General features: G+C 47.6%; 1 long non-coding RNA gene across 1 annotated transcript; it reads left to right on the forward strand.

Annotated features, from left to right (window-relative positions):
• Positions 1-4,797: 4,797 nt before the first annotated feature.
• Positions 4,798-26,305, forward strand: LOC101003714 (the record flags this gene model as incomplete). The annotated part of the gene is made up of 6 exons (XR_004178595.1): positions 4,798-4,896; positions 6,086-6,332; positions 22,778-22,981; positions 24,266-24,493; positions 24,707-24,754; positions 26,285-26,305. It is a non-coding gene; the product is annotated as an uncharacterized LOC101003714 (long non-coding RNA).
• Between the last annotated feature and the right edge of the window lie 1,554 nt (positions 26,306-27,859).

Genomic DNA, 27,859 nt, shown 5'->3' on the forward strand with positions numbered 1-27,859 from the left:
TCCTTTTTACACTTTCTTTGCATTTCAATCTTACCCATTCATTTTTTAATATTGTTCACTTTTTCTATTATTAGAGCCCTTAGCACATTAATCATAGTTATTTTAAATTCCTGATCTGATAATTCCTAAATTTCTACCATATCTGAGCTGGTTCTGATATTCATTTTGTGTCTTCTGACAGTATTTTTTGCCTTTTGGCATGCCTTGTAATTTTTTCTTGAAATCTGGACATGATGTGTTAGACCAAAGGAGCTGAGGTAAACAGACCTTCAGCCTTTGCTGTGAGGATTTTGTTTATCTGGCTTTCTTTCTTGCCATATTGCACTAACCATGCCCTCTATGACAAAGGTGGAAAGAAATGGTTAGAATGGTCAATTTTGCTTTGTTTCCTATCTTGAGAGGAAACTGATATTTCACTAATATCATGTTCACTCTAGGTATTTAAGAATGTTCATTATCAGTATGAGATAATTTCCTTCTATTTCAAGCTTCCTGGGTTTTTTCTTTAATCATTAATGGTTGTTGATTTTCAAATGTTTGTTATACATCTGTTGAGGATTAGAATTAATCCTTTATTTTCTAATCATATAAATTACATAAATTGGCTTTCTTTTTTTTTTTTTTTTTGAAATGGAGTCTGGCTCTGTTGCCCAGGCTGGAGTGCAGGGGCATGAGCTCGGCTCACTGCAAGCTCCGCCTCCCAGGTTCACACCATTCTCCTGCCTCAGCCTCCCAAGCAGCTGGGACTACAGGTGCCCACCACCACACCCGGCTAATTTTTTGTATTTTCAGTAGAGACGGGGTTTCACCATGTTAGCCAGGATGGTCTTGATCTCCTGGCCTTGTGATCCACCCACCTTGGCCTCCCAAAGTGCTGGGATTACAGGCATGAGCCACCGCACCCAGCCATAAATTGACTTTTTAAAAATTAAACTTTACTTTGAAGTATATGTTGATTCACACACAGAAGTAACACAGGGATCCTGTGTCCTCTTCACCCAGCCTCCCCCAATGTCAACTCACAAAGCTACAGAGCAGCATCACAATCAGGATACAAACATTAGTGCAGTTGAAGCACAGGACATTTCCATCACCACAAGAACTCCAGCGTTTGCCTGCTTCTAGTCACACTCCAGTGCCTTCAAGCAGGTTTTCCCCCCATATTTTATCTAAAGTTTATAGCTGTTACCTGTGGAAAGGTTAGTTCAGTGGGGGCTATTCTGCCATTACCAAAAGTTGGGGACTATTCTCTACTTTTTCATTGGTAAGCATGCTTTGTAGTTATGGAAATCGTCTCTTTGTCAAGTGAATTGAAAACTCTCAGCCCCCAGTTTTTCTTTTATTTACCATATTTTTTTCCACAAAGAGTTTAAAAGTGTAAATATATTTTATTAGCTTTGTTTTTTGCAGTGCCTTCTGAATTTTTTATCCAGAGAGGTATTGAGATTTTCCTGAGTGGTCTTCTTCATTCTAAGATTATAAAAATATGCACCTTTGCTTTCTATTACTTTCTGTCTTTCTCTTCCTTTTCTTTGTCCTGCCCTGCTTTTCTCTTTCTTTCCCTCTTTCTTTCTTTCTTTTTTTTTTTTCAGCCATGAGTATTTATCAAGTGCCTATAATGGGAGAAAGAGAGATGGTCCCTGCTCTCACAGAGTTTATATCTTCATGACTCCAGGGTCTGGCTAGATTCAGAAATAACTGCAGCAAGCACTTGTCTGTGTACCCATCAGCAGCACTGGATAAAGCACATTTTTCATATTATCGGTCACTGTTACAGTGAGATTGTTAAGTGAGTAAAAATTATCCTTGAAATCTGTAATCATAGAGATGATGTGGTATATAATATCCAGCAAATGCACATTGATGGCTTGATTCCTTACATATCTGAGGGGTCTCCCTGGGATAATAGTTGCTATTTAGAATTGCCATCTTTCCTACTTTTAGGTGGCGTGGTTTTTCAGTTGAGTGTTCATAAGATAAGCATTACTGAAGGGAAAGATAGCAGAAAGAATTTTTCTTGGTTTCCCTCTTCATAGATGCCAGTGCTCCTGGATCAGAGCAGAGCCTCCTGCTCACGCACTGCTTCTGAGAGCCAGTGGCGACCACAGAGGGAGTGCCCTCTTTCTTCTTTCACATTTAAATCTTTTTTTAAAACAACTTTTATTAAATTTAATTTTAATTTGTGTGTGTGTGTGTGTGTGACAAGGTCTTGCTGTGTCACTCAAGCTGGAGTGCAGTGGTACAATCATAGCTCACCACAGGCTCAAACTCCTGGGCTCAAGTAATCTTCTCACTTCAGCCTCCTAAGTAGCTTGGACTACAGGTGTGCACCACCATGCCCAGTGAAATTTTAATTTTTTTTTTCTTTTTTTCTCTACAGCCTAAAATGTTTAATATCTTTCTTTTTTTTTTGTAGAGACTGGGTCTCACCATGTTGCCCAAGCTGGTCTCAAACTCCCAGCCTCAAGCAATCCTCCTGCCTCAGTCTCCCAAAGTTCTGGCACTACAGGTGTGGGCCATTGTGCCCAGCCTACATTGAAATCTTTGATTCTCTGAAGTGTATTTTAATACATGAAATAAAGAGTAGAGAGAAGGAATTTTGTTTTAGCAAAATGGATAACTAATTGTCCTAATATCATTTATTGAAAAATATATCATTTAAATATTTTATTTTGAATCCTCTGTATTAACCCTTAAATTGCCATGCCCTCTTCACAGATAGGGTATCTGAGAATAAGTTAAACATGCTCTTTGAGGTCACACCCCTGGAAACTTGAAACACCAAAATTCAAACTAAGTCTATAGACTCCACAGCTCACTTTTTGCCCCTTCCCATTATAAACCACCTTGTCTAGTGCCAGAGCTCAAAAGAGGCCACGGGAACCCACTAATCTGCAGCCTCCTGAGAGACTGTGATTTGGAAAAGTTAAGGGCCCACCTGAGATTACCCAGCAGCACAAGGTATCATTAGTCTTTTTGTCTAGTGCTGCCTTTCAGGAGAACATGTTTTTAGAGAATGTCTTTGTGGTGCTCAAATAACTAAACTCCCTTAGATGATCCAAAACATCTCAGCCTACAGCAAACTGGGCTTCGTTTTGCACTAATAAGGTTCTAGTGTTAATTTCAGAATCATATATTGCTATTTGAGATGCACCAGTTGGCTTTAGATGGGAAAGGGTTATAAGAAATTGGAAGGTTTACGCTGCAGAGAGGGAGAGTGAGGGTTGGCATGTGGCTGGTACATTCCTTCCTTTTATCCTACCCTTTTGTGGTGAGGAAAGTATGCTTTGCAGAGAGGTGAGAAGGAGGAAAAGCAGTTGGCTTGGCAGATGGACCAGGAGTGCTGTTCCCAACTGGGGCCCACGGGGCAGGAGCCCTCACATTCCACAGAGGAAGGTCAGCAGGAAATACTGACATCATGTCCATGTCTATGGACGGCTGGAATGCTCTGTGGTTCCTGACCCATGTGAAAAATATGTGAGGTTGAAATGGGGAGATGCCCACTGCCATGAGCCTTGTCTCCCAACATCTAGGTTTCCACCATCTGCTTCCCTTCAGATCCCTGAGAGAGCAGCCCTGCAGACACTGTTCATGGACACTGACTGTGGCAAGAGGCGGTGACAGGCCCTTGAGCTTAGTGGTCCACAGCTAGTAGGATTGGTGATGGGGTAATGTGGGATCGATAGGGGGAGTAACATGGTATTAATAGTGAATTCTCTGTGGGGTGGCTGGGGGCACATCATGGGGCTAGTGGTTGTCACAGCTCTGCTCTTGTCTTACTGTCTGTATGGCAGAGCTTGGCTAAAGCCAAAGGACACCCTGGACCTGCCTCCATTGCCCTAGAGGAGAAGGCAGGGCAGGTTCTTTAGTCACAGCTGCTTCACCTGTTCTCTGTTCTCTCTGCTCTCAGGCTGTGGATGGTGCTGAGCCCACAGGAAAAAGTCTCTGACCTTGTAGACCAAGGCTTTGCAACCTATCTGTGGGGAATAATATGTTTTATTAATCTCCAGTGTGGACAGAGATTTTAACACCCCCTTCCAGTACTTGTGATGTGGCTCGGACACTTTGCCCACCACTCACCAGGATGGGGCCAGACAGCCTCAGCCCTCCATCTGAGGTAACACCCCAAGCCGGGAACCTCTTGGGAAAAGGCAGAGTTGCTATGCCAAATAAATCACATGTCCGTTTGGTAATAAACCAACAAAAATAACACAAGTGGATTTTTGGGATGTTCCAAAGGTGAGCCTCTCTGTCCAGTGGAGCTGAGGAATCTGGACTGAGAGGGCCCAGGCTGCAGTCCGACCCCCAGCACCTTACGCAGCCAGTGTTCCCAGTACTGCAGTCACTGCTGAGTGGAAAACAGTTTACCAGACTTTGATGATGTTCACAAAACAACCACAGCCCTGGGCATGTTGTGTGCTCTTTGTAAATTAACTCACATAATCCTCACGACCACCTTCTAAGATGGGCACTGTTGCCTTCATCTCACCACGTTGGACGGCACACTCACCGAGTTCCTGACCTCCTCTTCTCTATTAGTTTATTCTCAGGCCGGAAAAGAGGCATAAACTTGGAGAACCCAAGACCCCGGCCCGGCGTGCAGCCCCAGCAGCCAGACCAGCCTTGGGCAACAGCGCGGCGTTCAGCCGTCTGCGTCTCCAGTGCTCCTATTCCATTGCATCTGAGTGAGGGATTTGGCAGGAAAAACAGGCAAATAATGAAAGATACAAATCTTCACTGTGCAATTGTGATCAGTTGCTTCTCCTATGCAACCCTCACCCCAATAGAGACACAGCCTCTCGTGGGAACGCTACTGCACACCCTTCTCAGCAACCCCCACCCTCTGCCCCCTACTCCCCACCAGAGCAACCAACATCCTGAGGTCTCCCGTCAGAGGTAAGCGTGGTCTGCTTTTGAAAGTCACGGACATGAAACCATGCAGAATGTACATTTTGTGTCCGAGATTCACTCACCTCCTTGTGCAGAACCTTGACGTCCTCATGAAGAAATGTGGCCCCGTTAGTGTCCTGCACCTTTTCTCCCCTCACGGATTGTTAGGACCCAGGTGCTGTGCTATGCCTGCTAGGGCCAGTGTTTGACAAATTCCCCACTTCGCTAAAGAGGAGGGGTAGTGTCTGGAAGTGATGGGCCCAGTGACGGGCCCATTGTCTGTCCTGGAGGGCCAGACCCATCGTGCCAGTGAGTGCAGGCGTTGCCCACCATTGCATGTGTGGCCCTAGACACACTTGCAGAACTGGCCCCAACAGGGAGTTCAGAGAGATGGTTGCACAGGCAAGTGAATGAGTGAGTGACATTTCGGAAGCTGAGGTTTGCAGCTGCTGCCTGCAATCTGTTCTGAAGTCCAACAGCAACCAACGGGTGGGGAAGGGGTCAGGCTCACCTGAGATGGGAAGGTGGGTTCCCCCAGGCGGAGGCTGGGCAGAGGGAATCATTGTTGGGACATCTCTAAAAATAAGTGACAGAAAGTTCAGAGTTCTCCCACGCAGTCTAGAAACACAGATTCTTCCTGCACAGATTTTTCTTTAAAGTGAAGCAGGAATTTCAATGCTCTGAACTGACACCAGCAAACCAAGGCAGTTCTGGCTCATCCAAGGGTTGTGGTTCTTATTTCAAACTCGAGAGGCCTGGACTAAGATGCATCATCACTAACCAGGCTCCAACAAGGCAGAAATGCCGCTTTATCAAAACCACCGCAGGCTAGAGGGTGATGAAGCTGCCTTGCCAAGGCTGGGACCACCAGCAGAGGCACACTCAGCTTCCAGGTGGGGCCCATCAGCTGGGGGCTGGCCCTGAAGATCACAGACTCCCAGACCGAGGGGGAGGGAAGGTCGTCTCATCCAGCGGGGGCACCTGTCCAGCCTTTTCTCCTGCTCTATAGAACCTGTGGGGTCATTTCAGGAAACAAAATATACGAAGCTATCCAGCCTCAAAGCCATAAGTAACTGAGTAACTGAAAAATTAGACCTAAGCTTCCAGAACAAGGTACAGAACATCCTCCCCCTCCCTTGGGTCGGGAGCTCCCAAAGGCATTTCTTATTCCTCTCTGTTCTTCTGTCACGACCAGGGCTGAGTGTGCGTTCGAGCTTCTCCTGCATCGTGACCAGGATGCTCTGGGACATGTTGTCCACGTCTGTGTCAACCAGGCCTGCTCAGAATCTCCCCAGGGGCTTTTCCACGACGCCCATCCAGGCGTCACCCTCACTCTAGGCCAGGACTCCAGGAGGAGACGCCATGCTCTGAGGATTCAGTCTCTTCTTCCTCATCCCTCCCAGCACCAAGGGTGTTGGGTGCACACAATAGGTGCCCCATAAGTATCATAAGACCACAATGTTTTGGGTGCACACAGTAGGTACCCCATAAGTATCAGAAGACCACAGTGCTCCTAGTGTCCTCCTCCTAAACACCGCACTACTCACTATGCAACATGGTTTGCACAGCTCTTCAAGGGAGAAAAACAAACTTCTCAGAACTCTCCAACAAAATACAAATGTTTTGGTGCTGAATATATTGTATTTAACTCAAAGCATTGGATGCTGTCAGGCCGGCCAGGTGATATTTATGAAGAGTCTTAAAGGCATTTGTTGTCCCAACATTCTACTTCTGGGAATTTATCCAAGGGAAAGAATTCAAAATGCAGAAAAACTATGGCCAAAAATACTCATTGTCGTATAGCATTATTAGTGCTAGTGAAAAGTGTACACTGACAAAATGTCGAATAGAGAGGTTATTAAGTGGCTGTGGTAAATTCTCTGAATGTATGGTCATGGAGAAAGAGAGAATAACATTTATCAAGAATTAATAACATTCCATCCATGAGTTATGATAAAGTAATCTGTGATAATTCTGTTCTAAAAGATATAAAATTATATATATGACATATGAGCACAACCTTTTTTTATTGAACTACAATATAAAAGTTCTTAAGAGAAATATGGCAAGATGTTCAAGGATGGTTTGTGGTTTCTCTGGGTGATGGGATTCTAGGTGATTTCTTTTACATTTTTTTTTTCTATCATGAGCGTATTACAATGGAAACCTTCAACGGGATGCCGGCCCCACCCTGTGTGCTGGCTTCTACGGCTCCCTGTCATGTCCTCCGCACCCTCTCCTCTCCCACGAACACAGTTCCTAGAGACCTTGAGTCCACATCCCTGGGGCTCTGCACACTGCGCGTCCATTTGTGTCTCCAGCACCGTGTGGATGACTTCCCCGCGTGTTTCCCCCTCTACACAGTTGAGGAACAGAGAAGATCTCCACTTGCCAACGAACACAGCACTAGTGGAGCCAATTATTGCTACATCCACAGTTCAGGGGGAATTAAATTTTTTGGTCCATGGGTGCAAATCGCCTCCAGGCACCTTTACTGTCTCAGTGCTCTCCTCAGGAGGCTGCTGTTGGTGGCCAGGGATTTTGCCATAGCAGAGTTCTCACAGATTCCCAAACAATAGCACTCAGCTGTCTGCCTCTCTGGCAGCAGGACGGACATTCGCAGCTTTGGACTCACTTTCTTCCAAATATGAACACTTTCAAAGACAGGGATCTGCCAATGACTTTACCAGGAGGGCCTTGCAGGAGCTGTCACCGCTGTGGCATGCAAGAAAGCAAGAGTCCTCCAGGAAGCCGGCCAAGAGGCGCCTTCTCCTAGGCCAAACATGGGCAACGTGAGAATAAGAATACACAAAATCAGGAGAACTAACAGGAGGCTGTGAGGAACTCCCCCAAAATAATGAGGAAGCTGGAGAATAAGACCAGCCTGGTCTGAGTAATGGCTGCTCCGTTGGAGGCACAGGAGTGCAGAGGCAGCGAGACCTGTAGAAGACCCCTAGCTGCGCTGGGCGGCGACTCCAGTGAAAAGCTGCTAATCAAACACATCTGAATTCACACTGTTTTAAAAATAAGTCTGTAAAGGCAAAACAGGTTAATAGTATTTTGACACTAAGCTTGTAGTTATAACAGATACTTTAAGAGGTCAGTCCCAGTTGCCACGGTGACTGCAGCTCAGGCACTGCAGAAGTGTGCGAAGACAACAGTGAGGGAGTCGCAGCCTGGAAGGTGGGTCCCAAAGTCTCACTGGCTGATAGGGTTTGGCTGTGTCCCCACCCAAATCTCACCTTGAATTGTAGCTCCCATAATCCCCACGTGTTGTAACTGAATTATAGGAGCGGGTTCCTCCTGTGCTGTTCTTGTGATAGTGAATAAGCCTCACAAGATCTGATGGTTTTATAAAGGGCAGCTCCCCTGCACATGCTCTCTCACCTGCCGCCCTGTAAGATGTGTCTGCTCCTCCTTCGCCTTCCACCATGATTGTGAGGCCTCCCCACCCATGTGGAACTGTGAGTCCATTAAACCTCTTTTGTTTTATAAACTACCCAGTCTCATTTAAGTCTTTATTAGCAGTGTGAGAATGGACTAATACACTGGCAAATACCAGGGACAAATGTGGTGGTGGTTGTAACAAGAAGGATGACAATCCCTGCCTACTGAGCACACCGTGTGCCAGATGCTGCAGCACACGTGGGTGGAGAGGCCTCACTCAGTCTCACAGTGACCCCACGAGGCAGGCGTCACTGCCTCAAGCTACAAATAAGGAAACCGAGGCTTGAGAAGAATCAGTGACGTGTACGAGATCACGCAGTTAATAAGCAATCAGGGCCGTGTTTGCAACACAGACAGAACTTTCAAACCCTTATCAGCAACATGGAAATAAGTAACTCAAAGGTTAATTCCAGAAAGTTTCCTTACTCAAAGAGTATTGGCATTGATTTCACATGCAGCAAGCCTCATCCAAAGCAATGCTAAAAAATTTCATCACCCCAGCCGCTTTCCCAGGCACCTGCTTGTCAGGTTTCAAGGTGATAAAGAAAGAGGAAAGATCATATAAACACCCACAAAGAAATACAAGGGGGCTATCTAACTATTTTGAAATTAATCCCCTAGACTTTTGGAATGAGGATACTTTGAGGAAAAGGTTACGGCAAGTTTGAGTCTGTCACCAACCTGCATCCCAGCCCCAGCAGGCCCTTCAGGTAACAAATCAAAGCGCTGTGTCCTGGTTGCTTGCCCCTGCAGGCCTGGCCAACACTTTCTCTTAAGCGGCACCCACTGACCGGGTGCTTGGCAGCCTCCTCACCTTCTCTCTTCACTTGCTACATCTGCTCCTTCAACAAGGCAGGAGTCCTGCGTCTACAGGCTTCTCCAGGAGCAATCTGTCAGGCTAATGAAATGGCAGCTACTCCCCAGGAGAGTCCTGGAATCCTTGCTGAATCCTGGAAGCCCCAGGCAACCGTAAGACCCAGAATCTTTGTGTCACAGTTTAAGCCAGAGGTAGGGTCCCAGCAGGGGCCACTGGACCTTGCAGGAATGCCCCCACATCCCACCCATGGGATGTTCTGGACCCCACTTCTGTTATTGAGGTGAGGCTTTATTTTATTTCAAAAGTGTAGTACTTAGGAAAAGTCAATATAGTTGTATCTAGGAAGTAAAGATTTGTTTAATAAATTATTCAAAACTTCAGTGTATCCTATTGCAATAATACTGACACCAAGTAAGAGAAAGGATGACGATACCCACCAAAGGGAAGTTAAGACCATCTTCTTAAGTAAATCAGAACCGGTGCCTGCATAGAATGCGCTGCTAAAAGATATTTAAAAGCAGTGAAAACACAGATGCGACCTGCTGTGTTTGTAACATGCTGTCCGAGTGTGATTTCATATGACAGTTTCCCAAATTGCACCCTTCTGTGTGCAGATTTCCAAGTTCTGCCATATCCATGTGCTCTGAATTATTTTCTACCTAGGGCGTCTTCGATAGACTCATTAAGTACATTTAAATGTAAAATACGTTTACACTTAAATACATTTAAATACATCTGTGTGAGACTGCAGGTCCATCGTGCTGCTCATTGTTTTCTACAGCACACTAAAATAAATTAGTAACTATTTTAAAAAATATCCATCCAGGTACCACCTAGAGCCCTGTCATACCCCTCTGATCATCATCCACTGGCACTGGGTGTGACACCTTCCCCATGGGAACATGGCAGCGCAACTCAGGAAGAGTCAGAGGACAGTGGGAGTCAGAACAGAGTGGGCAGCGCAGTGCCCAGCCCCACCCGGGCGGCAGTGTCCTGAAATGTCAGCACGCTGGCATTTTATCCTACTCCTTTTATTAGGGAACCTGAAATTTAGAAACATAGGCAGGCCCCGCTTATCAACACGGGTAATTTCCTGTCTCGAGTGCACTCTCACCGAAGCAGACCTTCCTATGAGAGATGGGCGCCATAGTTTGGGTTAACACGAAAAACTTGAGTAGTAGCCAAGATGGCACTCTTTAAACTTCAAACAATGTTTTTACAATTAATTTTTTTCTAATTATAAGAGTAATCCATGTAGATTGCAGACCATTTGAAAAATACAGGAAAACACAAAGAAGGAAAGAAAATTTATGCAGAGATAACCACTACTATGAAGTGGGCACTCAGTTCCATTAGGAAAAATTCCTAGGCGAGGAATTAGGGAATCAAATATTGAGTTTTCCTGTCAAGTGTGGTGCCAGCTGTCCTGGCTGGCCACACACAGCCCACGTGCCAGGCCAGCCTGCGCCCCTCCATCCCTCCACACACATCCAGAGCCAGGGGCCCAAGTGGCCTCTCCCACAGCTAAGGTTCAGCAGAGCCAAGGTGGCCGCCAGGCGCGCTGGTGCCCTCTGCATGCATCGCTACCTCCTGGGAATGGGCCAGGACTGCAGAGTGGCGGAGCGCTTAGGAAGGCTCGGTGGAGACAAACTGGCAAAATATTTTTTTTTTTTTTTTTTTTTTTTGAGACGGAGTCTCGCTGTGTCTCCCAGGCTGGAGTGCAGTGGCGTGATCTCCTCACTGCAAGCTCCGCCTCCCGGGTTCACGCCATTCTCCCGCCTCAGCCTCCCAAGTAGCTGAGACTACAGGCGCCCGCCACCTCGCCCGGCTAGTTTTTTGTATTTTTAGTAGAGACGGGGTTTCACCGTGTTAGCCAGGATGGTCTCCATCTCCTGACCTCGTGATCCACCCGCCTCGGCCTCCCAGAGTGCTGGGATTACAGGCTTGAGCCACCGCGCCCGGCCAACAGTGCCACAAAACCAAATACATGCAAGAAAGCTGTAAAAATGGGAGGAAAATGACATTCAAAGGGATTCTGCCCTTGGATCACCATGACAGCATCTTTAATTCTTGCCTTAATTTAAGGAAATAAAGCTTAAAATCAAGAGTGATGAATTATAAGATTTTTTAAATTTCTTTTCTTTTTGCCAGGAAAAAACAAATTCAAAGAGTAGGCCTCACAGAGATGTTCTCACAAGAATCAAATCAATTCAGACTCATACATTTTAAGTTAAAATGAAGCGTTGGATATGTATATATATCTTTGTCAATTCCCTGCTTTACTTGATTTTTTCACTTATTTGACCAAATATTTCAACAAATATAAAGGCTCCCGAGTGTTCAGCATGTTTCTGCATCTAGTCACATGCTTTTTCATGTCCTTTAGTGGAGTTTTATATTTCTGTTTGCTTTATAAATGTGTGCATGTTGGGTTTTATATTTTTATGTTCTCAGACTTACCAGTCCTCCCATCTCTGGTTTCTGCCTTTGGTATCATGCTGACATCTCTCAATTGACCCAATTTTTTCCTGTAGTTCCTTACAAAATTTGTCGTTTCTTCAATATAAATTTTGTACTCATTTCTAACGAGTCCTGGGTATTTAAGATGCTGGGTTGTTATTTCGAACAGGCTCCCCCTCACTCTTGCTTGTGAGGTGGTCATTGCTAGCATCTGGGAATGCTATTGGATTTCTATATTGATTTTACTCACCATCATTGTAATTTCCTCTCTTAATTTTACTAACTTTGAGTCCATCCTTTGGGGTGTTTGGGAAAGTTTTGTGGCTTGAAATTCTGACTCTGGAATCAACCAGACCCACATTTGCATTCCAGGAGTAGCATCTGCAAGACGTAAGCCTTGGGCAGGTCCCGAGTCTCTGCAAAATGTGTGTGGAATGAGAGAGTGGCTGGAAAATGTATACAGGGCCTGGCACAAAGAGACGTTTGGATGTGTCGTCTGCAGGTGGTGATAGTTTCTTTTTCTTTCTTTCAGATACTGCACATTTTGTTTATTTGTTGATTGCTTTTGCTGCACTGGTAAAGCTTCTAGACAACCTGTGGATACAGGGGGTCTCCTGCCGCAGCCCTGAGCTGGAGAAGCCCCCTGTTTTTGCGCTGAGGGTGCGGGTGTTTCACGTTCAGGGTCAGGAGGCTCCTCTCAATTCGTGCATGGTGCAGACATCCCTGTGGTGGTCTTTGATAGATTTGGGGAGCCTGAGTTACTTCTGTGGCTGAAGAAGTCCTCAAGTCCCAGTAGGAGGAAGCCAGGGAGCCTTTCAGTGCTGCGTGGATTGGATATGCCATTTAAATACCCTACAGGGACTGCACTTGGCCGAAGTCCGGATGGTTTCTGGGACAGCTGGGCTCAGGGCAGGGTCCTGTCAGGCTCCCTGGGTGTCAGCGGCCCCTGCCCGCAGGTGCTGCTCTCTGAGCCTCCCCACCCCCACTTCTGCTCCCACCGGGAGGATCTGCTGGCCTGATGGGGCCCAGGAATGCGTAAGGCTTTCCTTCTCCTCCCCCACCTTTCTTCTCTCTTGGTTATCTCTAAGTCTAATGAGTTGTGGAAATGTGTTGGGCAAAAACAGATGTGAAGCCTCCAGGGAGAGGCAGCCTGTCTTCAGCAGGGAGATGTATGACTTTCGATGTACAGCCAGGAGGGTGAATAAAAGCTAGCATGTAGAACACATTCAAGTGCGTTTTCCACTGACTTTAAAAAGCAAAAACATGTTAAGGAAGTTTCCTTTTATTTCTGGTTATCAATAATTATTTTTCAGGTAAGGTTGCTAAATTATATCATTGCCTTTTCAGCAATAATGATGAAAACCAAAGGATTTCCTCTTTTTGACCTACTTCCCTTTCTGATATGATGAATTAGTGTTTTGAATCGTATAATATATATTAATATGACTATATTTTCTAATATTGAACCAATCTTGCGATCTTAAGATAAACGCAGACAAGTCTTATGTATTATTATTTTACTATGTGGCTAGATGTGATTTGCTAAAAATTCGATTAGAAATTTCCTTTTAAGTTTTTTTTTTTTTTTTTTTTTTTTTGAAACGGAGTCTTGCTCTGTCGCCCAGGCTGGAGTGCAGTGGCCGGATCTCAGCTCACTGCAAGCTCCGCCTCCCGGGTTTACGTCATTCTCCTGCCTCAGCCTCCCGAGTAGCTGGGACTACAGACGCCCGCCACCTCACCCGGCTATTTTTTTGTATTTTTTACTAGAGACGGGGTTTCACCGGGTTAGCCAGGATGGTCTTGATCTCCTGACCTCGTGATCCGCCCGTCTCGGCCTCCCAAAGTGCTGGGATTACAGGCTCGAGCCACCGCGCCCGGCCTCCTTTTAAGTTTTTAAGATCAATTTTATTGAAGTATAATTCATGTATAATAAACCCTTTGGAGTGTCCAATTCAATGACCCACCACAACCAAGACACAGAACCACCCAGCCCTCCCTCCAGACTCTGCGGATCCTCTGCAGCTAGGCCCCTTAGCCCCGCACTTGGAGCCGCTGATCTGCTATCACTGTGTGTGTGTTTGACTTTTTTGCATTAAATGTGCTACGTTCTGATTATCCACCTTCTGTTGATGAACATTTAGGTGGTTTTCAGGTTTTGGCTGTTGTGCAAATATCTGTGTGACCATAAGTTTCCATTTCTCCTGGATCAATACCTACAAGGGGAATGGCTGCATCATACGATAGGTGGAAACTTTCAAACTGTTTTCCAAAATCGTGCCACGTGCTGGCTTTTCTGGTTGCTCCACATCCTCACTAATACCAGCTATGGTCAGTCTTTTTCATTTCACCTTTTCTAGTGGATTTGTACTGGAGTCTCTTTGTAGTTTTAATTTGCATTTTCCTGATATGCTTATTCAACACCCATATATCTTTTATGTCTAAGTCATTTGCCCACTTTTTCGTCCGGTCGTTTGCCATCTTCTCATTGATGCATGAGAGTTATTTTATTTGGACACAAGTTTAGATACATGTATTGCAAATATTTTCTCTATTCTGTGATTTGCCTTGTTGTTCCCTTAATGGTATATTTCCCAAAGCAAAAGTTCTAAATTTACCAAGCTTTTCTTTAATGGTTTATGGTCTTTTGTGTCATAGCTAAGAAAGATTTGCCTGTTTCTAGATTTTTCTCCTAGAAGTTCTATAGTTTTTGGTTTTACATTTAGGGCTGTGATTCATTTTGAGTTAATGTTGGTGTATAATATCAATCAATGTTCATTTTTTCAGCCAGGTGCAGTGGCTCACACCTGTAATCCCAGCACTTTGGGCAGATCACTTGAGGTCAGGAATTCGAGAGCAGCCTGGCCAACGTGGTGAAACCCCCATCTCTACTAAAAATACATAAATTAGCTGGGTGTGGTGGCAGGTGCCTGTAATCCCAGCTACTTGGGAGGCTGAGGCAGGAGAATCGCTTGAACCCAGGAAGTGGAAGTTGCAGTGAGCTGAGAATGCACCACTGCACTCCAGCCTGGCGATAGAGTGAGACTCCGTCTCAAAAAAAAAAAAAAAAAAAATAGGATTTTTATGTTAATAAAGGACATTGGTCTATGGTTTTCTTTTTTTGTTATTGTTTTTGCCTGGTTTTGGTATTAACATTAATTTTGTAAAATGAGTTGGAAAGTGTTCTCTCCTCTTCTATTTTCTAAAGGAGATTGGATAGAATTATAAATTCCTTTTTTTTTTTTTTTGAGGCTGAGTCTGGCTCTGTTGCCCAGGCTGGAGTGCAGTGGCTCGATCTCGGCTCACTGCAAGCTCCGCCTCCCGGTTTCATGCCATTCTCCTGCCTCAGCCTCCCGAGTAGCTGGGACCACAGGCGCCGCCACCACGCCCGGCTAAGTTTTTGTATTTTTTAGTAGAGACGGGGTTTCGTCGTGTTAGCCAGGATGGTTTCGATCTCCTGACCTCGTGATCCGCCCGCCTTGGCCTCCCAAAGTGCTGGGATTACAGGCGTGAGCCACCACGTCCGGCCGAATTATAAATTCTTTACACATTTGATAGAAATTCTCCAATGAAACCATCCGGGCCTCGAGATTTCACTTTTGGCAATTTTTAAATTACAAATTCCATTTTCTAAATAGTTATAAAACGATTCAAATGATCTATTTCATATTAGATGTGTTGGGGTCGTTTTTTGTTTAATGAATTGGTCGATTTCATCTAAGTGGTCATATTTACATAGAATTGTTTGCAGTATTCCTTTAATATCCTTTGGTGTCTGCAGGGTCTTTAGTGATGGCCCCTGTTCATTTCTAATATTGATAATTTATGCCTTCTCTCTTTTTGGTCGGTCTTGCTACAGATTTGTCTCTTTTACTGATCTTTTTAAAGAAAAAGTTATTTGTTTCCTTGATTTTTCTCTTTTATGTCTTTTTAATCTCCTGTCTGTGATATAATTGTCATAAATATCTCCTCCAGATATATTCATATTTAGAGCTACAGTGGTTTAATTTTTGCTTCATCAAATATAATTTAGAAAATTTGAGAGGAGAAAGAAGTTTTCCTCTTTGATCATTTTCTTTCTGTGTTGGGAAGCCCCTTTAGCCATTCTTTTTGGATGGATCTGCCAGTGACAAATGTTCTTAGTTTTCTTTCAGTTAAGAATGCCTCAATTTTCCCTTTCAATCCTGAAGATTATTTTTGCTGAATACAGACTTTTGTTTTGGCAGTTTTGTGCGCTACTTCCTTCTAGCCTCCACGGTTTTTGATGAGAAATCTGTTGCCATTTGAATTGCTTTTCCCTGTGGGTAAAATGTCATTTCTCTCTGTGCCTCTACTTTTCAGAAGTTTGACTATGATGTGTCTTAGTATGAATTTTTTTGAATGTAACCTGTTTGGAGTTTTTTCAGCCTCTCATATTTGTAGGTTTATGTCTTTTGCCAAATTTCTTAAGTTTTCAGTCATTTTATTTTTGGTGTTTTTCCAGCTCCATCCTCTTTCTCCTCTCCTTCTGAGATTTTGATGACATGAATTCGGATCTTTTGTTATAGCCCCAGAAGTCCCTGAGGTTCTGTTCATTTTTTTTCCAGTCTATTTTCTCTCTGTTGTTCAGATTGTGTAATTTTTATTGTACTTCTGTTTCACTGATTCTTTCCACTGTTTCTTCAATTTTGCTGTGGAGCCAACCTATTGAGGTTATTTATAAGGAAGGACTTACTACTGCCATTGTGTTGCTTGTTTTCTGGTTGTCTTGTAACTCCTCTCCTCTCCTTCTTTGTTACTGTCATCCTTTGTAGTCAAGTGATTTTCTCTGGTAGTATGTTTTAATTCATTGCTTTTTATTTTTAGTGTATCTATTATAGGTTTTTGCATTATGATTACTATGAGGCTTACAAAAACACTTTATAGACATTTTGAAGAGATGACAACTATTGTAGATCTCTGCTTTTTAAATCATTTTTCTCTCTCTTTAATTTATATGGCATTTCATCAATCTCTTTAAGTTTACTACTATTTTCCTCTATTAAACCTGAACTTTTTATTTCAAATATTGTATTTTTTAGTTTTAAAATTCCATTTGGTTCTGTTTAATATTTTATATTTTCCTGCTTAGATTTTTTATATTTTCATTCATCATAAGCATATCTTTACTTTGCTGAGCACAGTTACAATAGCTGTTTTAAAGTACTTGTCTGGTAACTCCAACAGTCTTTTCATCTCAATGTTGGAAACTAAAAGTTGTCATTTCTTTTGAAGATTGGTAATATTTTTCTTGGTTTTCATATGTCAAATAATTTTGGATTTTATCCTAAATATAAATTTTATGTGTAGTGGCTCTGGATTCTATTTCTCCAGAAAGGGTTGACAACTTTTGCTTTAGCAGGCAATCACCTTCCTCAAGAGAGGAAGCTTCTAAACCAAAGCGAGTGGTCTGCAGAGCAAAACCAAGGCAGGCAGACTTCCTCTGTCCAAGAGGACTCTCGGCTTCACTCAGGAGAGATTCACACGTGAGCCGATAGTGGAGGAGGCATTGATTAGGAGAGATTCACACGTGAGCCGACGGTGGAGGAGGCGTTGATCAGGAGATAATTCACACATGAGCCGACGGTGGAGGAGGCGTTGATCGGGGAGATTCACACCTGAGCCGACAGCGTAGGAGGCATTGATTAGGAGAGATTCACACGTGAGCCGACGGTGGAGGAGGCATTGATCAGGAGATAATTCACACGTGAGCCGATGGTGGAGGAAGCGTGATCAGGAGAGATTCACACAGAATCTGACAGAAGAAGCATTGATTAGGGCAATGGGGCACAGCCAAAGGCTGCTGCACGGACAGAGCAGGGCCATCCACAGGCAAAAGGGCCCCCTCAGATTGCTGGCTGGCTCTGTTTATACCTCCACCTAATTACATGTAAATGAGGGGTGGGTTATTCACGAACCTTCTGGAAAGCGGTGTGGAGGTCATGCGGTCCGGGTAACACAGGCTGCTTCCTTTTCAGTGACCAGCATCATTTGGTGCAGTCCCCAGAGTCTCATGACAACTATCTTGTTCTGCTCAAGAGCCCTGTACGGTCCCCTCTTCTGTGGATGGAAACTGAGGCACAGCAATGACAGCATCAACGAAGCCACCCAGCTCCTGGCCCAGCTGTGCTCTGCAGGAGCCTCCACTTGGGGGCAGAGGCCAAACAGCCCAGCACTTGGAAGCACAGCTCGGGAGCAGCAGCTGAGTTGCGCTGTGAGGAGACGCCGGCGGCTGTTTATCCATCGGCCGCTTGCAAGTGACGGGGCGGGTTTACCCTCCTTTCCTGCCCATGACTTGAGCTCTTGGCAAATCAAAGGTTTAAAGATATCAGTTCTTGGAACCACAAAGTAAACACAGCATATTTTCCTAATTCCTTTCACCACGCGAGGCAGTTTTATGTGCTAATTGTGTTTACTGGAAGAACTCATGGCTGGTTGAAACAAATCCTTATCGTGGAAAGAACGTCTCCCCTGCCGTCAGCTGCTGGTGCTGGTGGGATTGGAGTGCAGCACGGAGCACAGAGGCTGGAGCCGGGTCAAACCGGGAGGCAGGAGTGCAGGTGCACTGCTCCGAAGCTCAGCAGGCCTCACAGCATCTGCTGTGTGTATAGGGGCTGACCGTAAATCACTGCTTATCATGGTTCCATTTAAGAGTCCTCCCTGGCAGGATCCCTGCTCCTTAAAAGCACAGTGCAGAGCATCTTAGCTCCGATGGACCAAGCATGCCCCAGCTGTGCCTCAGCGAGGAGGGTGAGCTCTGGGCCAAGACCCCCTCTCCTGTACGGGACGCCTGAGCGCTTGTGACTTGGGATGACTGACAAAGTCCCTAGCCAGGTTTGTTCTTCCCAGGCTGTGCCAGTGGCTTCTGAATTTTTGGCCCATGTTTTGGGTGTAGAAACTACAAGAGAATTTTAGTGGAGCAGTGTGTTCTTGGCAAGCAAGTTGGATCGTCCCACTGAACTTCTGTGACTTTCCTCTTTGCAGTTATGGTTCCAAACCAGAGTTTCCCTAGGAAATAAACCCTGAGGGGCTGAAAGGACCTGGGGCCATCGAGGGTGGATGGCCACATCCAGGGGCCTCGATGCCAGTGCCGACTGTTCCCTGCACGCTTCCACGTGCACGCCAACATTGCAAGACCGTGTCACGGACCGAAACAGCTACAGTGATGGCACACCTGAGGTGAACACAACTCTGGCAGCATCCTGGCCCCTGACAGGGCAAGTGCATGTGGAATCTGGAAACTTCACAGCTGAGCCTACAAAGGTGCTCATGGCGCTCAGAACGGGTTCTGGGTAGGTAAAGCCCAGCTAATCACAGGTTCAGTGACCCGACAGTGCTTTTAGGACAGTGACACTAGACAGGACGACCAAGCTCTGTGAGTTACACAATGGGGTGAGTTAGACAGTGGGGTGAGTTACACAACGATGGGTTGAGTTACACAATGAGGAGTGCGGAGGCCATGAATGGCAAGGAGCTACACAACAACAAAGGAGCTGGCATGGCGGGGGAGAGCCACACAACGATGGGGCGAGTTTCACGGGTGGGGTGAGCTACACAACGATGGGTGACACAAACGACGGGGTGATCGGCACAGTGGGGTGAGCTACACAAATGGATGGGTGCACAGTGGGGTGGAGTTGGACACAATGGATGGAATGGTGGCACAATGGATGGGGTGGACAGTGGACACAGTGGAATGACAGTGGAATGGAGTACACACAACGATTTAAAGGAGTTAACAGCGGCGGATCTAATATGGGGCTGCCACAACGGAGTGAGTTACTGAAAGGATGGGGCGATTAACAGCGGCGGATCTTTGCAACAGTAAAGGAGCTACACAACGATGAGGATTACAATAAATGACGGCGGAGTTACCAGCAAGGATCTGGCACAGCAAGGAGTCACACAACGATGGCGGAGCCACACAGCAGTGGATCTGCACAGTGCAAGTGAGCACAACGATGGGGTGAGCTGACAACGATGGGGCAAGGACACAGTGGGGCGATACACAACGGGGCAAGTTACACAACGATGGGGTGATTACACAGTGGCGTGATCGGCACAGTGGGGTGAGCTTACACAACGGATACACAACGATGGGGTGAGTTACAGTGGTGATCTACAGCGGGGTGAGTTACACAACGACGAGGGTGGACACAACGATGGGTGAGCTACACAGCAAGGATCTTGCACAGCAAAGTGAGTTACATGAATGATGGGGTGGAGTTACAAATGATGGGGTGGATACACAAGTGAGTTACACAAATGGGGTAGTTACAAATGATGGGGGTGGAGCTTACACAGTGATCGCACAGTGGGGTGAGCTGGACAATGGAGGAGCACAATGATGGGGTGACACAGTGGTGGATTGCACAGTGGAGCACAATGATGGGGTGAGTTACACAGTGGTGTGATTTGCACAGTGGGGTGAGTTACACAATGATGGGGTGAGTTACACAATGATGGGTGAGTTACACAATGATGGTGTGAGTTATGCACTGGGGTGAGTTATGCACTGGAGTGAGTTGCACAGTCAGGTGTTACACGGTGGGGTGAGTTGCACACTGGAGGCTTCAGGCTTGCTGCCCCTGGCTCTCCCCGCGCAGATCCAGTGGTAGGAAGTCATTTCAAGCAGCTTGTGAACATTCACAGAAGCAGCTCAGGATCCTGCTGCTTCTGAGAGGGGAGCTGGACAGGTTACTGCCTCTGACGTGGGGGAGGAGAGAAAACGCCTGAATTTTGGTGCCCCCAGATATATCGTGGATCAAGAAATTGGTATCATTCCACGCTTCTTCCCGCTGTAAAACAAAATGCGATGTCTAGCGGGAGCCTCGCGTTGCCAGTGAAGTCAACCCAGATGTGCAGGAATGAAAAAGAAAATAGCTGGAAAATCTGCCCAGGAGAACAGGGACAGCCAGGAGACACAATATGCCAGGGCCGGGGCACTCCCAGCAGGGCTGGCCTCACGTTGTCACCGGTGTGGAGGGTCCCCAGTGGGGCATGCAGGACATGCCCCGGGAGGCCCGTCGGGGGGTCAGGCAGGCTCACGGGGAAGCATCTCGGCCCAGTGGAGCGGCCGTCCACACGCTCAGAGGAGCCCACCTTGTAAGGCACTGGGAGTTGAGTGACCCTGAGGGCCCCAAGGCTGGGAGCGGATTCGGAGCTTGGACTCTTTGTCCATAGCCATAGCTGGCTGTGTGGGATTCAAATGGAAAATAGAGGGTTCCAGAAACCACGGTGACCACAGACAGCCCTTGCATCTGCAGGGCACATCAGGGCTCGGAATGTACTGTCCAGCTTATTGATCATCACCAAGACCTCAGCAGACTGAGAGGGCCCCACGGAGACAGCAGGCGCGGGCCAGGCCTTGGCAATGCTGCTAGACCCCAGTAGTCCTGCCACGGCCATGCCCATCTCGGCTGAGGGCACCGAGGTCTGGAGAAGGTCCTCACTTGCTCAAGAACACACGAGGGGTAGACTGGCTAGATTCGTGCTCGGAGTGTTTCCTGCCTCTCCCTGGGGCCCCTTGATGTCAGGTTTGGGTGATGCTTTTGCCAATGTCCTAGCTGAGCAGATGCCTCACGGGCCATCACATGGTTCCACCATGTCCCTATCCTCCAGCCCACAGAGCCTCCCATGAGAGGCATCCTTCAGCCTGGGTCCCGGAACTGAGAGGCCGTGGAACAGAGCTCCAGCTGACCATCACGTGCCTGTAGCGTGAGTGAGAAGCACACGCTGTCGCTGGAAGCCCAAGACGCAGGAGGCCATTTGTTCCTGCAGCGCACCCCAGCTCAAGCTGGCTGATCCCAAGCCAGGCTCAAGCCTGCCTGCCCAGCCCCAGAGCCACTACTTCTGCCCCACAACCCTGCCTCGCAGGGTGACAGGAAAGGCGGTTCTTAAGCATCGTAGCGAGGAGGCAGGTGCAGTCCCTGCAGTAACAGGAGTTGATAAGAGCCAGTGGGACTGAAGAGCTGCCTGCTGGGGAGCGGCTCTGTGGAATTCCACCCTGGGCACAGCGGGCACACGGGTCACTCTTGGCAGGTGTGGGCACTAATGAGACTTCGGATGCAGCTGCCTGCTGGGGCCCAGACATTCTGTGGGGCAGTCGGGGCAGTGCCTTACCCCGACACTGGCCAGCAGAGACTGGGGGACCCCTCCCTTCCCCAGAGTGGGACCGTCAGGATGCCCAAAGCTCCCAGCTGGTGGTCACTGATTTCGCACTTTGACCCGTCCTCACTCGAAACGTGAGGTCTCTGTGAAGGCGCAGACACCCTGAGAGTCCCAGCATATGGGGGTGCAGCTGATCTCCTTTCCCTCCTGGCAGGAAACCCACAGCCCTGAGTAGCTGTCATCCAAGATGGTGGCCCCAGAGCCACCTGGCCAGGCTCCCCACGTTTTCCTGAGCTGGGCTCGCATGGCTGGTAAGAGCCCAGGGTACCCCTCCAGCTCTGCCCTCCCAAATCTGGCTGCCTCAGCTGTTCTCCATGTCCAGCCCTGTGATGGGGAGTGCAGAGCGAGGCTTGGAGGGTGGGAGGGGAGCAGGTTCTGATCTCAACTCTTCCGTGCTCTGGGTGAGCAGGGCGGCTGCCTAAGGTCCTAAGGGCCCACAGCAGCCGGTCAGGATTGTTGAGGAGAACGCCTGGAAAGGGTTTCTTGAGTTCTCCATCCATAGTAGGTGCTCGGTAAATGTCAAAGATTTCCCAAATATTTTTATCGCTGCCAAGCTGAAGCATTTAGAAATGCATCAGTTTCACTCCTCCTTGTGGTTGGACTTGGGCCCAGAAGCCCCCAAAGTGGCTTCACTTGTAGGACCAAGTGTGAGTCCAGCCCAGCCCACAGCTGCCCCGCAGCCCTGCGACCCATTGGGTTATAAGGTGGAGGCCTCGGAGCTTCTGCTAGGAGTCCCCACCAGCCCCTGAGTCAACCAGAGGCCCCAGCAGCAGACCCCCCACAGACCCTGGGGCCACGGCCCGAAGCGTGGGTTGAAGGGCCCTTGGCGGAAGCCTGGCCTGCAAACACCAGCCTCCAAGCTCCTCCATCAAAGCGGTCCCCTGCCGGAGCGGACGTGACTGCTTCCTCAAACCAGGAAAACCTGTCTAATTTCCACGTGTCACTGTGGGCCTTCCTCTTCCGCCCTCCATTGTCCAGCAGGCATCAGGCCCCAGGCTGGAGGCCACGTGCCAGGCTGGCAGGATTTGTCCACTGTGAAGCTCGACACCCCCTCAGGCCCTGTGCTGCCCGCCCAGATCTCCCCTGCCTCAGGATGCCCTCCGCACCCTCCGAATTCCCAGCCGCTGCTCTGGGGCCCGCACGGAGGACTTGGGTCCAGCACCTCGAAGCTGCAAAGAAAACGCAGAGAAACTCACACGGGAGGCAGCACTGAACACATGGGAAAGACACGGACATGTATTTTCAGGGTCACGTCCAGGTAAACCTCAAGATGTGGCCCTGAGGGGTTTCCTTTTACGGTTTTTACTGCTTTTTAAAAACACTCCTAGGCCGAGGCGGGTGGATCACGAGGTCAGGAGATCGAGACCATTCTGGCTAACATGGTGAAACCCCATCTCTACTAAAAATACAAAAAACTAGCCGGGCGTGGTGGCGGCGCCTGTAGTCCCAGCTACTCGGAGGCTGAGGCAGGAGAATGGCGGGAACCCGGGAGGCGGAGCTTGCAGTGAGCCGAGATCGCGCCACTGCACTCCAGCCTGGGTGACACAGCGAGACTCCGTCTCAAAAAAAAAAAAAACAAAAACCCTTATTTTCTAAACAGAATGTGACGCCCCACCCTCACCCTGTCCAGGAGGCCCAGCCAGCCCCTCTTCTGTGCCCCCAGACACCCCTAAGAACTCCAGGCACCAGCATTAATATCCTGGAGCCCTGGAACCCCTGAGTGTGCCAGACCCTGAGTGTGCCAGACCCTGAGTGTGCCAGACCCTGAGTGTGCCAGATCCTGAGTGTGCTGGACCCTGTGTGTGCTGGACCCTGTGTGTGCTGAACCCTGTGTGTGCTGGACCCTGTGTGTGCCGGGCACCGTGTGTGCTGGACCGTGTATGCGCCAGGCCCTGAGTGTACAGGACTCTGCGTGTGCTGGGCCTGTGGCTGGCAGGCACTGTGTGTGCCGGATCCTGTGTGTGCCAGGCCCTGAGTGTGCTGGGCCTGTGTGTGCCAGACCCTGTGTATGCCAGGCCCTGAGTGTGCTGTGCCCCGTGTGTGCTGGGCCCTGAGTCTGCCAGGCCCTGAGTATGCCAGGCTCTACAGGCAGCGCCTGCAGATGGAGCTCACAGAGAGGCTAGAGGGGGAAATCTGCCTAAAGTCTTGTCTGCTGTCTTCATCCTTCAGTGGATGTGGAATTTAATCTGGCAGATACTTACATGGCTGCTGGATGGTAGAACTGTACAAGGTCCACCCCAGTGAGGAGGGAGCCGTGGGGTGTGGTGGGAATGGAGGATGAGGGCTACGGCCCAGTGGGCTCCCCGTGTCCACCCCACGTCCACCCAGTAACTCATAAGCCACAAATAGATGTGCCTTGATCTACTTAATGCCTCGTTGCTGGATATTTGGATTGTCTCCTGTTATGCATTTGCCACCCAGAGCCTCATCATTCCTCCTGTCGTGACTTTCTGGTGGGAGAGTGAGTCAAAGGTGTGAACTCCTGTATTCACCCCTAGGTTTTGTCAGATTGCTTCCAAGGCTGCCCTCTTCGCCGTGGCTGCCGAGTGCAGAGCTGGGCATTCGAGTGGGCAGAGTGGTGCTTGGCTTCCCTGCATCTCCTGGGCCATGTGTGCTGACCCGTGCCCACTGCATTGCTCCTGTGTGCCCTGCACATACGACTGTGTCTTTCCCGTGTATTCAACACTGCTTCATGTGTGAGTGTCTCTGTGTTCCAAACCCCAACCACAGTGATTTTACAGACGAACCTTAATAGATGTGAAATCTATAAGTAGCTATTAATCTTTGTGTCATATTTACTGCAAATATTTCCCCCACTCCACTAGCTTCCAGTTCTGCTTTGTGGTTTGTGACTGATCAGTGCATCCAGTTCCTGCTGTGGCAGCTGCAATGTGCTCTGTCCTGCAGGAAGCCCTCGGGGTGGGGCCTGGGGGCTGCGGGAAGCTGAGCAACGAGGTACGGGAATGGGCAGCTTTGTTTTATTTATTAATTTTTTTACTATTTAATTATCTCACCTTATTACACTTTAATTAAAATATCGATCTTTACACAATACACTTGAACTGTGGAATAAAGCAGGACCAGATGTGGATCCTGGAGCTGACAGTCACTTGCCTCCCACCCAGCCACGTCCTAATTCTCTTTTTGCAAAAGCAACTACTTGTCCCTGTTAAAGCTGTTCCTTCTGGTCATGACTGTTCTATCACAAAATCATATGCCTCTATTTTTGTTGCTTGACTTATCCATTTTTTAGACATTATCTGGTTATTTCCTGCTGGACAGGCATTTTAGCTCCATCTCCCCTCCTTCCACATCCACACTATAATTATATCTCTATTTTTAGTTAAGTCCATAGTTAGTATTTACATTTTCATGACTAAGTTAATATTGCTTATTACTGAGCCAAACAAAGCATGATGGTTTTTTTTCATTCCATCAACAGCTTCCCCCTGCCCTTTGCCCACCCTGATAGTTTTGACTTTTTTTTTCTCACAATACATGCTCATGTGTGTTCATAGTCTCCCAGCTATCTTCTATCTGCCTTCACCCCTAGTGCTCCATTATGCCAGGGAGTCTCCTCAGGATGAGCCCCATGTGCAGCCTCCATTGTGCCACTCTCTCGGATCCAGTGTGCAGCTCTCCTCCTGGGACTTCCCTCCACAACTTTTCTCAGTTGAATCCACTATTTGTTGGATCCCAGGTCTTCCTCTTTATTTTCTCCTTCATTTTGCTGGAGCACATCCTCAAGTAACTTTCTAAAAGAAGTTTAAACAGGCAAATGTTTTGGAAGGTTGAATGCCAGAAAATATCTTTATTCTACCTTCATTCTTGACTCATAATGTTGCTGGAACCAATTTCTAAGTTTGAAATCATTTTTCAGGAGCTAGGAATTGAACTCAAAATTCCAAAATTAGGGTTCTTTTATTTGACATGCTCTCTGACTAGGAAGCAAGCACAACTGCTCCACCATTACTGGCAAGTTACTGAAAACAATCCTTTGACAGCAGCTGCAGACCCACAGCCATACAGAATTTTCCTTTTTAAACAAGTCGCTCACCATTAGGATGCTCTGATTTCTCCATTTGTAAAATGAAGATTCTCTCTCCACTTTTGGTTTTAGCTTTTGGTCTGGCATATTTGGTAAGCTACAAGTGATCTTTGGCTGAAAATCAGTCATGCGTGGCAGATCATTTCACCAGGCACCCTGCACCCAGAGATCTAGGGCCCTCAATCCTTCTTCAGTTGCTGTCAGTGCAAGGGCAATCTCACCCAACCCTCCACAGGGAAAGGCAACTGCCACGTGCCTCTGAGAGCAGGGAGGCAGCAAGTGCTGACTCGGGGCTCACAGGGGTCCCGCCCGTAAAGCACACCACAGACCAGGGCTCACCCCACAAACATTCTCTCACTCAGTCCTGGAGGCAGAAAGGCCAACATCAGGGTGCTAGCATGGCTGGTGTCTGGTGAGACTCTCTTCCTGGTTTGCAGACCGTTGCCATAGTATTGTGATAATAACAACATATAGATTTGGTCTTCGTCCCAGATTCCCAACACCAGAGCTTCTAAGAGCCCTGGAACCTCTTGAGTGGTGAGCGTGTCTTTCGTGTGCTGACGAGAGGACAGAGCTGGTGACCCTTGGGAAGCTTCAGGAAGGGACTGCTCCCCAGAAAGACCAAGGCAGGACTTACAGGTGAGAACTTTCAGATCCACCCCAACCTCCAGGAAGTGAGAGGGGAGAGAGGACAGGAGCTGGAGATGGAACTGATTGCCGATGGCCAAGAATTTAACCAATTATTCTGTTAATGAAAACCATTGTGGCCAGGAACTGTTTTCCAGGTTTCTCTCGGGTCCCCTTGTCCAAGAGGGGGTCCATGCAGTCACTGGGGGCCTTAGGACGCTATTTTTGGTGCCTATGTTGGGGCTCAGAAGATCATACTCCAAAATGAGGGCCTCCGCAGCAGCCTCCGAAGCACGTTTCTCTCTGAGCTTCTGCCACCTCTGTCTCTCAGTACTACCCTCACTCAAGGTGCCACAGAAACGGGAATCCTTCTTCCCCACAGTGGGTCCTAGAAACCAGAGCCCCTTTCCCCAAAGCCAGACAAACAACCAAAAATTAGGGCTCTGATTTTCCCTGTGCCTCCGTGTCTACAAACTGGCCGTAAAGAAATGGTCTGACCTCCCTGGCTTGGCCGTAGCTCCTAAGACCCCCATTCCAGAGAGGGTCCCACCCACACCCAGGAGAGGGCACTGCTCAGAGAGGCCAAGGAGAATCCAGACATACAAGCCAGGCTGGGTTTTCCCTCTCAGTCCATTAGCATCCGATCCAGCTAAGCATCCAATCCTGTTTCTACAAGGCTGCCCATACTTCATTGAACCTAAGCATAAAAATGAGCGATTTTTCTGAAGGTCCTCTTGTATACACATTAATCTGTGTGCCTTTTCTCCAGTTAATCTGCCTTTTGTGAGCTGAGTTTTCAGCGAACGCTTGTAAGGCTGAGCGGAAAACTCTCCCTCGGCCCCACACCTACATAAGGGAACCTCCATAGCCATCCTAAATGACGGGATTCCAGGAACTCCCAGGGTGGTGAACTCATCCAGATGCCGGGAGGGAGGACGGTGCACTGCCACCCAGGTGGTGAGTCTCAGAATTGAATGGAATTCCAGGACATCCAGCTGGCGTCCAAGGAGTTGGAAAACTGGGCAGTGTGGGAAATAAAAACCTGATAGGATGGGTGTCATGAGAGAAACAGGTACCTTTTAGCCACCTTCTGTGTTTCCTCATGAGAAAAGAAAGTCATGTTTATCTGAGGACTGTGAGTCCTTTTAAATTATCAGGCCCGAGGCGTTAAGATGAGGCAGCCGTCATGCCCCATCTGCCCTGCGTACTCAAGCTGCGTATTCATCTCTGGAAACTGCTTGCTGTTGCCACAAGAGGCTATAAATTGATCGAACAATGCTATATTGGACACAATAACCCACATCCTACAGCTTAACAATATATAGCCCATCAATAGCTTATTTTTTTTGAGACAGAGTCTTGCTCTGTCCCCCAGGCTGGAGTGC

This window comes from Papio anubis, chromosome 15 (assembly GCF_008728515.1).
Source record: "Papio anubis isolate 15944 chromosome 15, Panubis1.0, whole genome shotgun sequence".
NCBI lineage: Eukaryota > Metazoa > Chordata > Mammalia > Primates > Cercopithecidae > Papio > Papio anubis.